This window comes from Arachis stenosperma, chromosome 5 (assembly GCF_014773155.1).
Source record: "Arachis stenosperma cultivar V10309 chromosome 5, arast.V10309.gnm1.PFL2, whole genome shotgun sequence".
NCBI classification, from domain to species: domain Eukaryota; kingdom Viridiplantae; phylum Streptophyta; class Magnoliopsida; order Fabales; family Fabaceae; genus Arachis; species Arachis stenosperma.
In genome coordinates, this window is record NC_080381.1 from 128599242 (window position 1) to 128612130 (window position 12889).

At 41.6% G+C, this 12889-nt stretch overlaps 1 long non-coding RNA gene across 1 annotated transcript; it reads left to right on the forward strand.

Annotated features, from left to right (window-relative positions):
• Positions 1 to 304: 304 nt before the first annotated feature.
• LOC130982620 (uncharacterized) lies at positions 305 to 3045 on the forward strand. The gene is made up of 3 exons (XR_009087183.1): positions 305 to 540; positions 1648 to 1799; positions 2704 to 3045. It is a non-coding gene; the product is annotated as an uncharacterized LOC130982620 (long non-coding RNA).
• The last annotated feature ends 9844 nt before the right edge of the window (positions 3046 to 12889 follow it).

Consider the following 12889-nt stretch of genomic DNA (forward strand, 5'->3'; position numbering starts at 1 on the left):
AATAAACTATTTTTTAATAAATCATAATAAAATCGATTTATTATAACAAAAATATAAACTTAATTATTCATATTATAATTATTAAATCTGATTTATTCTGACTAATTTATATAATATAAATTGAATTATATTTAAATTTTTTATAAAAAATAAATATATTTTTTATTTTTTATTTTGTAAACATTTAAATTTTTAATAATTTAAAAATATAATTAAATTCTTGAAAAAAATTTTAACGTTAATCCCTTATCTCTGCCAAAACCCAAATTCAAGCTTAATCTCTCACTAATCTATCAAATTGACTCAAAAATTAAAAAATTAAAAAATCTAGCCCTAACATCTCCCTCCTCTCTCTTTTCTCACTGAAGCTCAAACTCTCACCTCTTTGTTCACCGGCTCAATCTTAAGCTCACCGGAGATTGCCGCTGGAAGGCTTTCCCAGCAAAGAAACCCTTCGACAACGATAGAGAAGATCTCCGGCAACGATTCTTCCTCTCTCGTCCTTGCTTGTATGATTGTCGACGACGAAGAAATCGATCAGTGAGTACCTATTAGCTTCTTCTCTCATTTTCTTCCGCTCCTTCCACTTCCTCTCTTAAATTCCATGATTTTTCATTTTTCATTTTGATTAAATTATGATTACGATGGCTGTGTAATCTAGAACGATGAATAATTTCGGATTATGATACCAGGTTTTTTGTTTCAAGCACTTGCTCAAGTGTTTCATCAAAATAAAGAGGCCCCTGTTCATGATACAAGATTTTTAGTTTTTCAAACCTTTCCCCAATGCCCCATCCTTTTGTTTTTCAATTCATAATTGACTGGCTTTTGTTCATCCTTTTTTTACTTATCAAGGTTTGAGATTTGAGTGAACTGAAAACACAGTCTCTAGAAAAATGGTATTTTCTATTTTTGTTTTTTTATGTAACTATATGATTGTAGCTTTCAAATGCAAATTTGACTTCTTCTTTGGCCTCCAATTTTTACTGGTGAGATTTAACTATAGTGAATGCATGATTGTTGAGTTGCGATAGATATGAACAAAGCAAGTGACTTTTATTTATAATTAGAAGTAATACACCTTAGCATACATGTATCTATTTCTTCCATTGTGGTGGTTGTTCACTGTGATTGGATTGGACAATTGGGGTTGGAAGTATAGTTATTGAAGTTGTGTGGATAATTTAAGAATGATGAGACGAGTATGGATCTGAATTTTCTATTTCTTCTCGTGCTCACATGGCCGTCACGACCGTCGTTGGTTCTGCAATTCTTCATATTTGTTTGGTGCTTTTCTCAAAAAATAATTATTCCTTGTCTTATGAGCTTTGGTGCAATGTTAGTTTAAAATTGATTTACATAGAACGTGTATCAAAATTAAATTATTTTTGTTTTGTATAAAGAAAGATCAACATTGTTGTTTTGAGAAATCTATCCATGCTTATATTATTATTTCACCATTGGCAATCATAGATATAGCATACAGTATTTCCTCGGGCCCCTTTGACTATCATGGTTACCTTAGATCAAACTGATTTAGTATTTTCGATTTGCTTTTTCATGTGAAGTTGTCTTACCTCTTCCCTTAACTTGCAAGTTTTACTATATTCACAAGAGTAAGTAGCTAATAAGTATCTCTGCAAACAGGTACTATCAAGACCATTATTAGTCCTTTCCATTGCAACTGTTTTTACAGACGAATCACAACGTAGTGATGGGACACCAGAGTATATTACTGATTCCCATGATTCAAAAGTATCTGCAGATCTGACTTCAGTCGCAGCCAATTCAAGTATAGGGTATATGATTTGGATCACTAATATGTATTTTATATTTAAGAATTGTGCTAATTGGTGCTATTTAACCCCGTTTCATGGCTGCATTGCTAATATATGTTTTTTCCATCTAAGAATTGTGATGAGTGGATATATTTGCTCATTGACTTATTATTAACTATTTGGCTTATTCTTGCTAGAGGGTTATCAAACTTAGATGTTGGTATTTACTATTTACTTAGAAGATGTATGGTTCTCTGACATTAATCTGTTGGGAAATTGATAAATTGCAGTTTTTTTTTTGTACCTTCACAAATAAGTTATACAAAAACCAAACCAACTCTTGGAGGCATTTCTGATTAACCAGCTATGCCATGCTACTTCTATTTCTCTGTTCTTAATGTTATACATTTCGTTTCTTGAGCACTTAAGTTGTTACTATGATGTGCGTAGTTCCAACAATATGTCAAGATGTTTCCATAATTCCATTTCAAACCTGGTTATTGGATGTTCATGCAGTTACAGTCATTCTGTGATTTATTGTGGCAGAGTAGATCTGCCCCTTTCTCCTGTCTTGGGGGAAAAGGAGCAGGACAAAGTATTAATTTCTCAGCAGTTGTATTTTGTCTCTTTTCAAAGTGTTATGTTAAAAAAATGTAGAGAAAATTAAGTCTGGTGTACTCAGTTTTGATATTCATAGGTGACTTTTGAAGTTCATACTTCTAGAATAGTGAAGTATTAGATATTCCATTTATATAGTTGGTAGCTTTAAGGCAACTGCTAGTTGTCATTTTGGTTTTAAATTGATTTTCTTGACACAAGTTCTGAAATCCTGGCCGGAGTTGCCTTAATAGCAATAGCATATTTACTTGCATATTTCTTGGTGTCTCATGTTGCAGCAGACCATGATTTAGTAGTGTTTATGCAGAATCAATGACGACGAGCTCCACAGATTTTACTCAGCTTGTAATAATGACGTTTTAAGCTTCTTTACAGCAATCAAGAAGACAATTCAATGGCGGAGGAGTTACAAAATTTTGTCAGAAGAAGAGCTAGAGAGTTGGTCAAGTTTGGTGTTCTGGCATGGGTTTGATGTGATGCAAAGACCTTGCCTTATTGTAAGGCTTGGCCTAGCTTGTAGATCATTGGTGGCTCGTGATAGACCTCAATTTGATTTTTTAATTTGAAAACAAATAATTTGTATAATTAGTAATAAATAAAAATATTATCTTTCTCCTAATAATATTATCATATCAAATGTTACCATTAATTAATTTGAAATTTACGCTCTTTCCGTAAGTATAATATTGTTTAAGACCAAAAAAGAAATTATTGATTAATGCTATAATAAAGAATATCAAAATAAAATATTTTCCAACACATTAGAAAACAAAATATTAACATAACCTAATAGAGTTATTCTTCGCATACAAGCAATTAAAGCTTGTAAACCTTACAAGTTTAATTAAAACTAACTCAAAACGCGCTTTGAACTATTCTTCTTGTCTTCTCGTTCTTCTTTTCTTTCGTTTTTTGCCTTCTCTTTCTCCTCCTTCTTCTTTTTCTTGCTCTTCCTACTACTCTTCTTTTTCTTCTTCTTTTCTTTCGTTTCTGCACGTTCTTCTTCTTCGTCTTTCTCTTTTTCTTCTTCTTCATTTACGTTCTTTTCTCTCTGTTTTTTCCTTTTTTTTTTCGATTTTTCATGGTGAAATCGTTTTTGAAGAAGAAGAAGCAGTAGAAGATGAGGAGGAGAAAGAGAAAGAGTTCTGAATTATGCATAAGATGTACTTCAACGAATTTTGGGTGTATTTCTTAAATCCTTTGGGTGTAATTTTGTAATCTTTTGGGTGTATTTCTGTAATCCTTTGGGTATATTCCTATAATCGTTTTGGGTGAATTCCTGTAACCGTTTGGGTGTATTTTTGTAATCATTTGGGTGTATTTCTGTAATCGTTTGGGTGTATTTCTGAAGTTCCATTATCTTCAAAAGGATTATAGAAATATATCCAAAAGATTACGAAAATACACCCAAAAGATTTAAGAAATACACCCAAAATTCGTTGCATAATTCAGAACTCTTTCTCTTTCTCCTCATCTTCTGCTGCTGCTTCTTCTTCAAAATGATTTCAAAGCTTAATTTCAGAAACCATGAAAATCGAAAAAAACGAAGAACAAGAAGAAGAAGAGGAAGAGAAAGAGGAAGAGAAAGAGGAAGAAGAACCGTTCTGAGTGTAGCGCTTTGAAAACAGGAAAATCGAAAAAAAAACAAAGAAGAACCGTTCTGAGTGTAGTGCTTTGAAAACAGGAAACGGTTGAATAACGCATTAAAAGGCCCGTATGTGTAGCAACTTGTTAGACTGGTAAGTCAAAAAGACTTGTATGTCTAGCACTCCTCAACCTAATATAACTATCTAAAACTAACTAATTACAAGATTTAAATTCCTTAAATTAATTTTAAAATGTTGTTCTATTCTCAAAATTAAAAAAAAATCACTTTATTATATTAATTTCCGTAATTAGAGTATATTCATTTAACCATAATGCTTTTAAAATTAGAGAATATATTATTAATTAACATATCATAATTTGATTCTTTAGGCTAAGGACAAATAATTAAGTATAATTGTAGTATAACTAGTTGTTACGGTAGGTAACCGGAGATTAATCCAATGGATGGCGTTCGGCGGCCCAAGTGAGTGATGGAGGAAGACTCCAGGTAGGTTCGCAACTCGGGAGGCTCCGTCCGACTTGTGCTCGCGAGTGAATGGGGGGTGGTACCTGCAAAGACACTCCGATGCCTAAGTTAGCAAGGGTGTAAGCAGGTCTTATAGAGTATTGGACTTAGTGATACCTGAGGGGTGTCAGTGTATTTATAGTGGTGAGCCAATAACCACCGTTGGAGTAGTGCCGTATCTTTAGGATGGTAACCGTCCCATTATCTTAGGGAGGTTAAGATACGGCTTTAAGAAGTGGTTAGAGAGATTTTAGGGGCGGTTACTCATTTGAATGAGTATTTATCTGCCAGCTAATCTCACAACCGACTTCTTCGTACCAAGTCGGGGTTGACACCGATCTCTTGAGTGGAGGTGGGTGCTTTGCTAGGTTTAATCTATTGGATCAGGCCTTTCGATTGGACCTGGGCCCTTAGCATTGGGCCAGGGTATGAACAGTGCCCCTACTTGAGCCCAAATTTTCTTTAAAGTTTGGGTTCAAGTATTCAACTCGGGTTCGTAGTCGACTTGTTTGAGAGAATACGGATCTTGGAAACCGACGTGATTTTCGCGACCTTTGATTTCTGACAGTTACGTCAATTCAAGCGTCGTGTCCGTTGAGGGATCATTTAGGGATTGAGGGCTTTGGTAACGGTGCAGTCGCATTAATGGCTGCCTCGCTTTTACCATTATGCCCCTTAGCCTTTTTTATAAATACTTTCCCTCTCTTTCCATTTTCCGTTTCTGCAATCTTTCAAACTTCTTCTTATCCTGTTCGTGTTGCATCCTTGCGTTCAAAGATTTCTGTTCTTCTCCAACCTCCATTTTCGGATAAAGGTTAGTTTTGCTTTTTTCGTGCCATGCTTTATGTTTGCATGTTTTGTTTTGCGAGTAGATAGGTTGACCTGTAGATTCTAGTTTCGAATCTCTCCTCTTTAGTGGCCGTATTTTTTGATTTTCTTTTTCTTTTTCCTTTTTGTAGGTTTTCTGCCACTTTCTTCTTTATAAAAAATGGCTTCTGTAGACATTCTTTCTCAGTGGGTTGACGATACGGTCCTTGGGGAGGAACCGTTGGTTGACGCTGAGTTCATCACCCACCTTCGTACTCATCATAGGCTCTGTACTTCGGACGAGGACGAGCCCAAATATGAACTGATAATCCCGGGTCCTGAAGACCGGGTCTGTTTTGGGAGAGCTAATGAGGCGGCCCCTCATTTTTTCTTCATGTATGAATGCATGATCACCCGTTTGGGTGTTTTTCTTCCTTTCTCTGATTTCGAGATATCCGTTTTGCACCACTGTAAGGTTGCCCCTACTCAACTCCACCCCAATTCATGGGGTTTTTTGAAGATTTACCAGTTTATAAGCCACGCTCTGGACTTCCCGACTTCCTTGAGAATCTTCTTTTATCTTTTCCATATGACTAAGCCCTTTAGTGGGCTAAACAACAAACAACAATGGGTATCCTTCCGAGCCATTCAAGGTCGGAGGATTTTCACCCTTTTTGACGAATCTTTCCACGACTTCAAAAATTTCTTCTTCAAGGTTCAGGCCGTAGAGAGTCACCACCCCTTTTTTCTGGACGAGCATTCCTCCCCTCGCTTTCCCCTTTATTGGCTGCCGGCCACCCCTTGCGAAAAGATTGGTCTAGATGACCTAGACGAGGTGGAGGCGGCCATTGTGGGGTTTTTCCGAGAAGCATGGGGGAGGGCCCCATACTTGGATACGAGGAAAATCCTCCAGGGGACGTCGGTCTTTGTTCAATCTCATATAGGTAGTGCATGCATTTTTATTTCCGAGCTGTTCCCGCCCGACTTGTATTTTACCGACTTGTAACTTGGTTGTTTCTTTTGTAGATATGGCAAAAAAGAACGCCTAGGAGGCCTACCAAAGGGTCCGGGAGGCCAAGGCGAAGTCTCGGGCTAGGTCCGGGGGTGCCGGGGCGATCACCTCTCCTCCTCCTCCACCTCCTCCTCCTAAGAATACTGTCACTCCTTCTCAACCCATTGTAATCTCTTCCTCGAGTTTGCCTCGACCACCCCCCTCTGCCCAAATTCTCTCCGAACCCGAGAAGAAGAAGCGCAAGACTTCAGAGTCTGGCTCTTCTTCCTTCGATGGTGGGGTTAAGGCGGATGCTATGGCATTCGTCCGAAAGAACATCTATCCTTTTATACATATGGATGATGTTTCTGTTCGAAACCACCTTACCACCATGGCCGAGGAGAGTTTTAGGACGGCGGGTGTTTGCGGCAAGCTTTTGGACATTTTTGAGAAGGCTCCCCTTAGCTCCTTGGGTGCAACCTCGAGGGTTGAGGAGTTGGAGGGGAGACTTCGTATTTTTGAAAAACATGAGAAGGAGCTGAAGGAGGAGAGAGATAAGTTGAGGAAGGAGAGGGATCACCTGAAGGAGGAGGAGGGGAAACTGCGGGCCCAATGTACTTTGGAGGCTAATCTGAGGAAGACGGCACAAGACAGCTACCACAGCTTATTTCAAGATATTGTGGCCGTGAGGAAGGACTTGCTGAACTCTCGGAACGCATACGCCGAGTTGGAGGACTCTATCGCCGATGGTGCCGAGGAGTCTTGGAGAATTTTCTTGGAACAAGTCAGAGTTATCGCTCCCGACCTTTCTCCTTTACATCCTGATAAGGTAGTTATTGATGGCGCCATCGTTGATCCTCCTGTCCCCGAGGTCATTTCCGAGTCAGACCTGAAGACTCGGGGACAGAGAATTATCGAGTCTCCTCCTCGTCCTACGGATGCCTCGGGTTCTTCCTCTGTTCCTCCGACTTCCTCCTCAACTCCTCAACCTGGTCCTGGTGGCGCTCCTCCTGAGTCTGGCGGTGGTGATTCCTCTGCTCCCTTAAAGAAATAACTTCTTTATTTTTGTGGCTATATGGGGGCCCGGCCTGTGGGTCCCCTCTTTTTTAAACTTTATTCCTTTGTTTGGTTGCTGTGAACAATTGCTTTTTTGGCCTTTTAAGGCCGTAAACAAAATATTCTGTTTGTTGCCCTTTTTTGGATAAGGGTTTTAAACAAAATAAATGCCCTTTTTGGATAAGGGTTGATCGAAGTAGGTGCCCTTTTTTGGATAAGGGTTTAAGTTACTTTGTGCGTGCACATGCTTTTCTATTTTGAAATATGTTTGATCTTTTCGAAAAACCTTCTGCTAGCTTGCATTATTTTTTCGAGCCTTTTTCGTGGAAAGGCTTGTATGCAAGCTTTAAACTTTTCAGGCTGTCATATCTCTTTTGTTATCCTTTATACTCGACTTCGCTTTAGTGAGTTTTTATGACTTAGGTTATTTTTGCGATGCGTTTTTCTTCTACTCGGTGTTATACTCCGATCTGTGGATCAAAGTTTTCCAAGTTTCCCTACTCGGGATCTCTTTCCGACTTATGAGTCGGGTTGGTTCCCGAGTTTTTTACGACCGACTTATATAACCTCTTTACACCGACTTGTACCTCGTCGTTTTATCCTGACGACCATCTAGGTCGGTTCATGGGATTTTCACGCTTTGTCGAGCTTAAGTCGGCGCGTTTCGTAGAAAGACTTAAAAAATAAAGGAGGATATTTAATAGAGACATAGTAATGAAAAAAGATCTTTATTAATTGGGAAGGTACCTTTTTGCTACTAAGGGTTTTTGACAGCATGTTTCCCTTAGCCTCTACTATGATGCCTCGTTAAAAACCCCTCTCCAGAAAAAATCCTTTTTTGGGAAAAAATCATGAAGCTGGGAAAATAGTACATCAGGGAGTAGAGTTCGCTTCTAACTGTAGTACCTTTTCATATTACAAGCATGCCACGACCTTGGTAACTCAGTGCCATCCAGGTCGGTTACTTTATAATAACCTTTCCCTAACACTTCCTTGATTTTGTATGGCCCTTTCCAATTTGCGGCGAGCTTTCCATCTCCCGATTTGTTGATCCCAATGTCGTTTCTAATTAGGACCAGGTCATCTACGGCGAATGTTCTTCGAATGACTTTCTTGTTGTATCTGGTAGTCATCCTTTGCTTTAATGCCGCTTCTCTTATCTGGGCGTTCTCTCGGACTTTGGGGAGCAAGTCGAGCTCCTCTTTGTGCCCCTGTACATTTCCGACCTCATCATGGAGGATTACCCTTGGGCTTTGCTCACTGATTTCTATAGGAATCATGGCTTCTACGCCGTAGACTAGTCGGAAGGGTGTTTCTCCTGTGGCGGAATGGGGGGTCGTCCTATAAGCCCATAGCACTTGGGGGAGCTCGTCAGCCCAAGCTCCCTTTGCTTCCTGTAATCTCTTCTTCAGTCCTGCCAGTATGACTTTGTTGGCTGCCTCGGCTTGCCCGTTGGCTTGTGGGTGTTCTACCGAGGTGAATTGATGTTTGATTTTCATACTGGCTACAAAACTTCTGAAGGAGGCGTTGGTGAATTGGGTCCCATTATCTGTGGTGATGGAATAAGGTATTCCATACCTTGTGATAATGTTTTTGTAGAGGAACCTGCGACTTCTTTGAGCGGTGATAGTAGCTAGTGGTTCTGCTTCTATCCACTTTGTGAAGTAATCTATTCCCACGATCAAGTATTTGACTTGCCCTGGTGCTTGGGGAAAAGGACCTAACAAATCCATTCCCCATTTTGCGAAAGGCCAAGGGGAAGTTATACTGATAAGCTCTTCTGGGGGAGCCACGTGGAAATTTGCATGCATCTGACATGGTTGGCATTTTTTCACAAAGTCGGTTGCATCTTTCTGCAAGGTCGGCCAATAGAATCCTGCTCGGACCACTTTTCTGGCCAGCGACCTTGCTCCGAGGTGATTTCCGCAGATTCCACTATGTACTTCCTCCAACACCTCGGTGGTTCTTGAGGTCGGTACACACTTCAGCAATGGTGTTGATATCCCTCTTCTGTAAAGGACATTTCTCACCAATGTATAATGTTGTGCTTCCCTTCGGATCTTTTTAGCCTCTTTCTCCTCTTTGGGGAGGATGTCGAATTTTAGGTATTCGACTAAGGGATTCATCCATCCGAGATTTAGGCCGACTACCTCAAGTACCTTTTGTTGATCCTCTGTTTTTGATACCGAGGGCTCTTGGAGGGTTTCCTGGATCAGGCTTCTATTGTTCCCTCCGGGTTTGGTACTTGCTAACTTGGATAGGGCGTCAGCTCTGCTATTTAGATCCCGAGTTATGTGCTTAACTTCGGTTTCCGCAAAGCACCCGAGGTGTTCCAAGGTTTTTTCCAAGTATTTCTTCATATTGGGGTCCTTTGCCTGATACTCTCCACTTATTTGGGAAGTCACCACTTGCGAGTCGCTGTAGATCATCACCTTTGTAGCGCCAACTTCTTCTGCTAACTTTAATCCGGCAATTAAGGCTTCATATTCTGCCTGATTGTTTGAAGCCGGAAATTCAAATTTTAAGGAGACCTCTATCTGGGTCCCTTTTCCATCTACCAATATTATGCCTGCGCCACTCCCTGTCTTGTTGGAGGATCCGTCTACATAGAGTTCCCATGTGGTCGGTTTTTCCTCTTGTTCACCTGCGTATTCCGCGATGAAGTCGGCGAGGCATTGGGCTTTAATTGCAGTCCGAGTTTCGTATCTCAAATCGAACTCGGAGAGTTCTATCGCCCATTGTACCATTCTCCTTGCAACATCCGTCTTTTGGAGGATTTGCTTCATGGGTTGGTTTGTACGGACTCTTATTGTATGAGCCTGAAAGTAAGGTCGTAGCCTTCGTGAGGCTATCACTAAGGAGTAAGCAAACTTCTCTAGTTTGTGGTACCTTAGCTCAGGGCCTTGTAGAACCTTACTGGTAAAGTAGACCGGGTGTTGACCGACCTCGTCTTCTGTGATCAGGGCTGATGAGACAGCCCTGTTTGCGACGGATAGGTATAGGACGAGGTCTTTTCCCGGTATTGGTCGGGTCAAGATAGGAGGTTGGCTTAAGAAATTTTTGAACTCTTGGAACGCCTCCTCACATTCCGGAGTCCATTCAAACTGGCATCCCTTCCTTAACAGGGAGAATAACGGAAGGGATTTTAGTGCCGATCCTGCCATAAATCTGGAGAGGGCTGCAAGTCGGCCATTGAGCTGTTGAACCTCTCTTAAACAAGTCGGGCTCTTCATTTCTAGGATGGCTCTGCACTTGTCGGGATTGGCCTCAATCCCTCTTTGTGTTAGCATGAAGCCTAGAAATTTCCCTGCTTCTACTGCGAAGGCGCATTTTGCGGGATTTAATCTCATCCCATGCAACCTTATAGTGTCGAAGACTTGTGAGAGGTCGGTTAAGAGGTCGACTTCTTGCTTGGTTTTTACTAACATGTCGTCGACGTATACCTCCATTAGGCTCCCTAGATGGGGGGAAAACACTTTGTTCATCAGCCTTTGGTACGTAGCTCCTGCATTCTTTAATCCGAATGGCATGATCACGTAGCAGTAGTTGGCTTTTGGTGTGATGAACGATGTTTTCTCTTGGTCGGGTTCATGCATCGGGATTTGGTTATATCCCGAGTAGGCGTCCATGAATGATAGGTATTGGTACCCTGAGCTGGAGTCTACCAGGGTATCAATACTTGGTAAGGGATAAGGGTCCTTAGGACAGGCCTTATTCAAGTCGGTATAGTCGACGCACATTCTCCATTTACCATTTTGTTTTTTGACCAGCACTACATTGGCTAGCCATGTTGGGTATTTGACCTCTCTGATAAAGCCGGCTTCCAGGAGCACCTGTACTTGCTCTTCTACTATGGAGGCCCTCTCTGGGCCGAGCTTGCGTCTTCTTTGCTGTACAGGTCGGGACCCTGGGTAAACCGAGAGCCTGTGGGACATGAGCTCGGGATCAATCCCGGGCATGTCGGAAGCCTTCCAGGCGAAGAGGTCGGAATTAGCTCTTAGGAGTTCACCCAACCTTTGTTTCAGGGCTTCCCCCAGGTTGGCTCCTATGTAGGTCTTTTTTCCGTCCTCCTCCCCGACTTGTATCTCCTCGGTTTTTCCTCCCGGCTGGGGTCGTAGTTCTTCTCTGGTTCTTGCTCCACCCAACTCTATGGTGTGGACTTCTTTGCCTTTTCCTCTCAGGTTTAGGCTTTCGTTATAGCACTTCCTCGCCAATTTCTGATCTCCCCTCACCGTCGCTATTCCCCCTGGAGTTGGGAATTTCATGCAGAGGTGAGGAGTTGATACCACTGCTCCAAGGCGATTAAGGGTAGTCCTGCCGATTAAGGCATTGTAGGCTGACCCTTCATCGATGACTATAAAGTCTATGTTTAGAGTCCTTGATTTTTGCCCTTTTCCAAAGGTGGTGTGAAGGGGTAAAAATCCCAGTGGCTTTATTGGCGTATCCCCTAACCCGTATAAAGTGTCGGGGTAAGCTCTCAACTCTTTTTCATCTAACCCTAGCTTGTCGAAGGCGGGCTTGAAAAGGATGTCCGCCGAGCTTCCTTGATCTACTAGGGTTCTGTGGAGATGGGCATTAGCTAGGATCATAGTTATCACCACGGGATCATCATGCCCGGGGATTATCCCTTGCCCATCTTCTTTTGTAAATGAGATAGTGGGGAAGTCGGGGGTTTCTTCCTCGACTTGGTAGACTCTTTTGAGATGTCTTTTGCGAGAAGATTTGGTGATTCCTCCTCCCGCAAATCCTCCTGAGATCATGTGGATGTGCCTCTCAGGGGTCTGGGGTGGAGGATCTCTCCTGTCCATATCATCTCGCTTTCTCTTTCCATGGGTGTCCGACCTCTCCATGAGATATCTATCAAGCCGACCTTCTCTAGCCAGCTTTTCTATCACATTTTTGAGGTCGTAACAGTCGTTGGTGGAGTGACCATATATCTTATGGTACTCGCAATACTCGCTGCGACTTCCCCCTTTTTTATTTTTAATGGGTCTTGGGGGTGGCAGCCTTTCAGTGTTGCAAATCTCTCTGTATACGTCCACTATAGAGGTCTTTAGAGGAGTATAAGAGTGATATTTCCTGGGCCTCTCGAGACTGGGTTCTTCCTTCTTCCTGACTTCCCTTTCCCTCTCCTTAGAGGAGGAAGTAGGTCCCGGTCGTGAACTCAGGTCTCTAAGTTTTGCGTTCTCTTCCATGTTGATGTACTTCTCGGCCCTTTCTTGTACATCACTTAGAGAAACGGGGTGTCTTTTAGATATGGACTGTGAGAAAGGGCCTTCTCTGAGTCCGTTGACTAACCCCATTATCACTGCCTCTGTGGGCAGGTCTTGGATCTCTAAACATGCCTTATTGAACCTTTCCATAGAGGCTCGTAAAGACTCTCCGACCTCCTGTTTTATTCCCAGGAGGCTCGGCGCATGTTTTACCTTATCTTTTTGGATTGAGAACCTCATCAAGAATTTCCTCGAGAGGTCTTCAAAACTAGTGATGGATCTTGGGGGAAGGCTATCGAACCACTTCATCGCT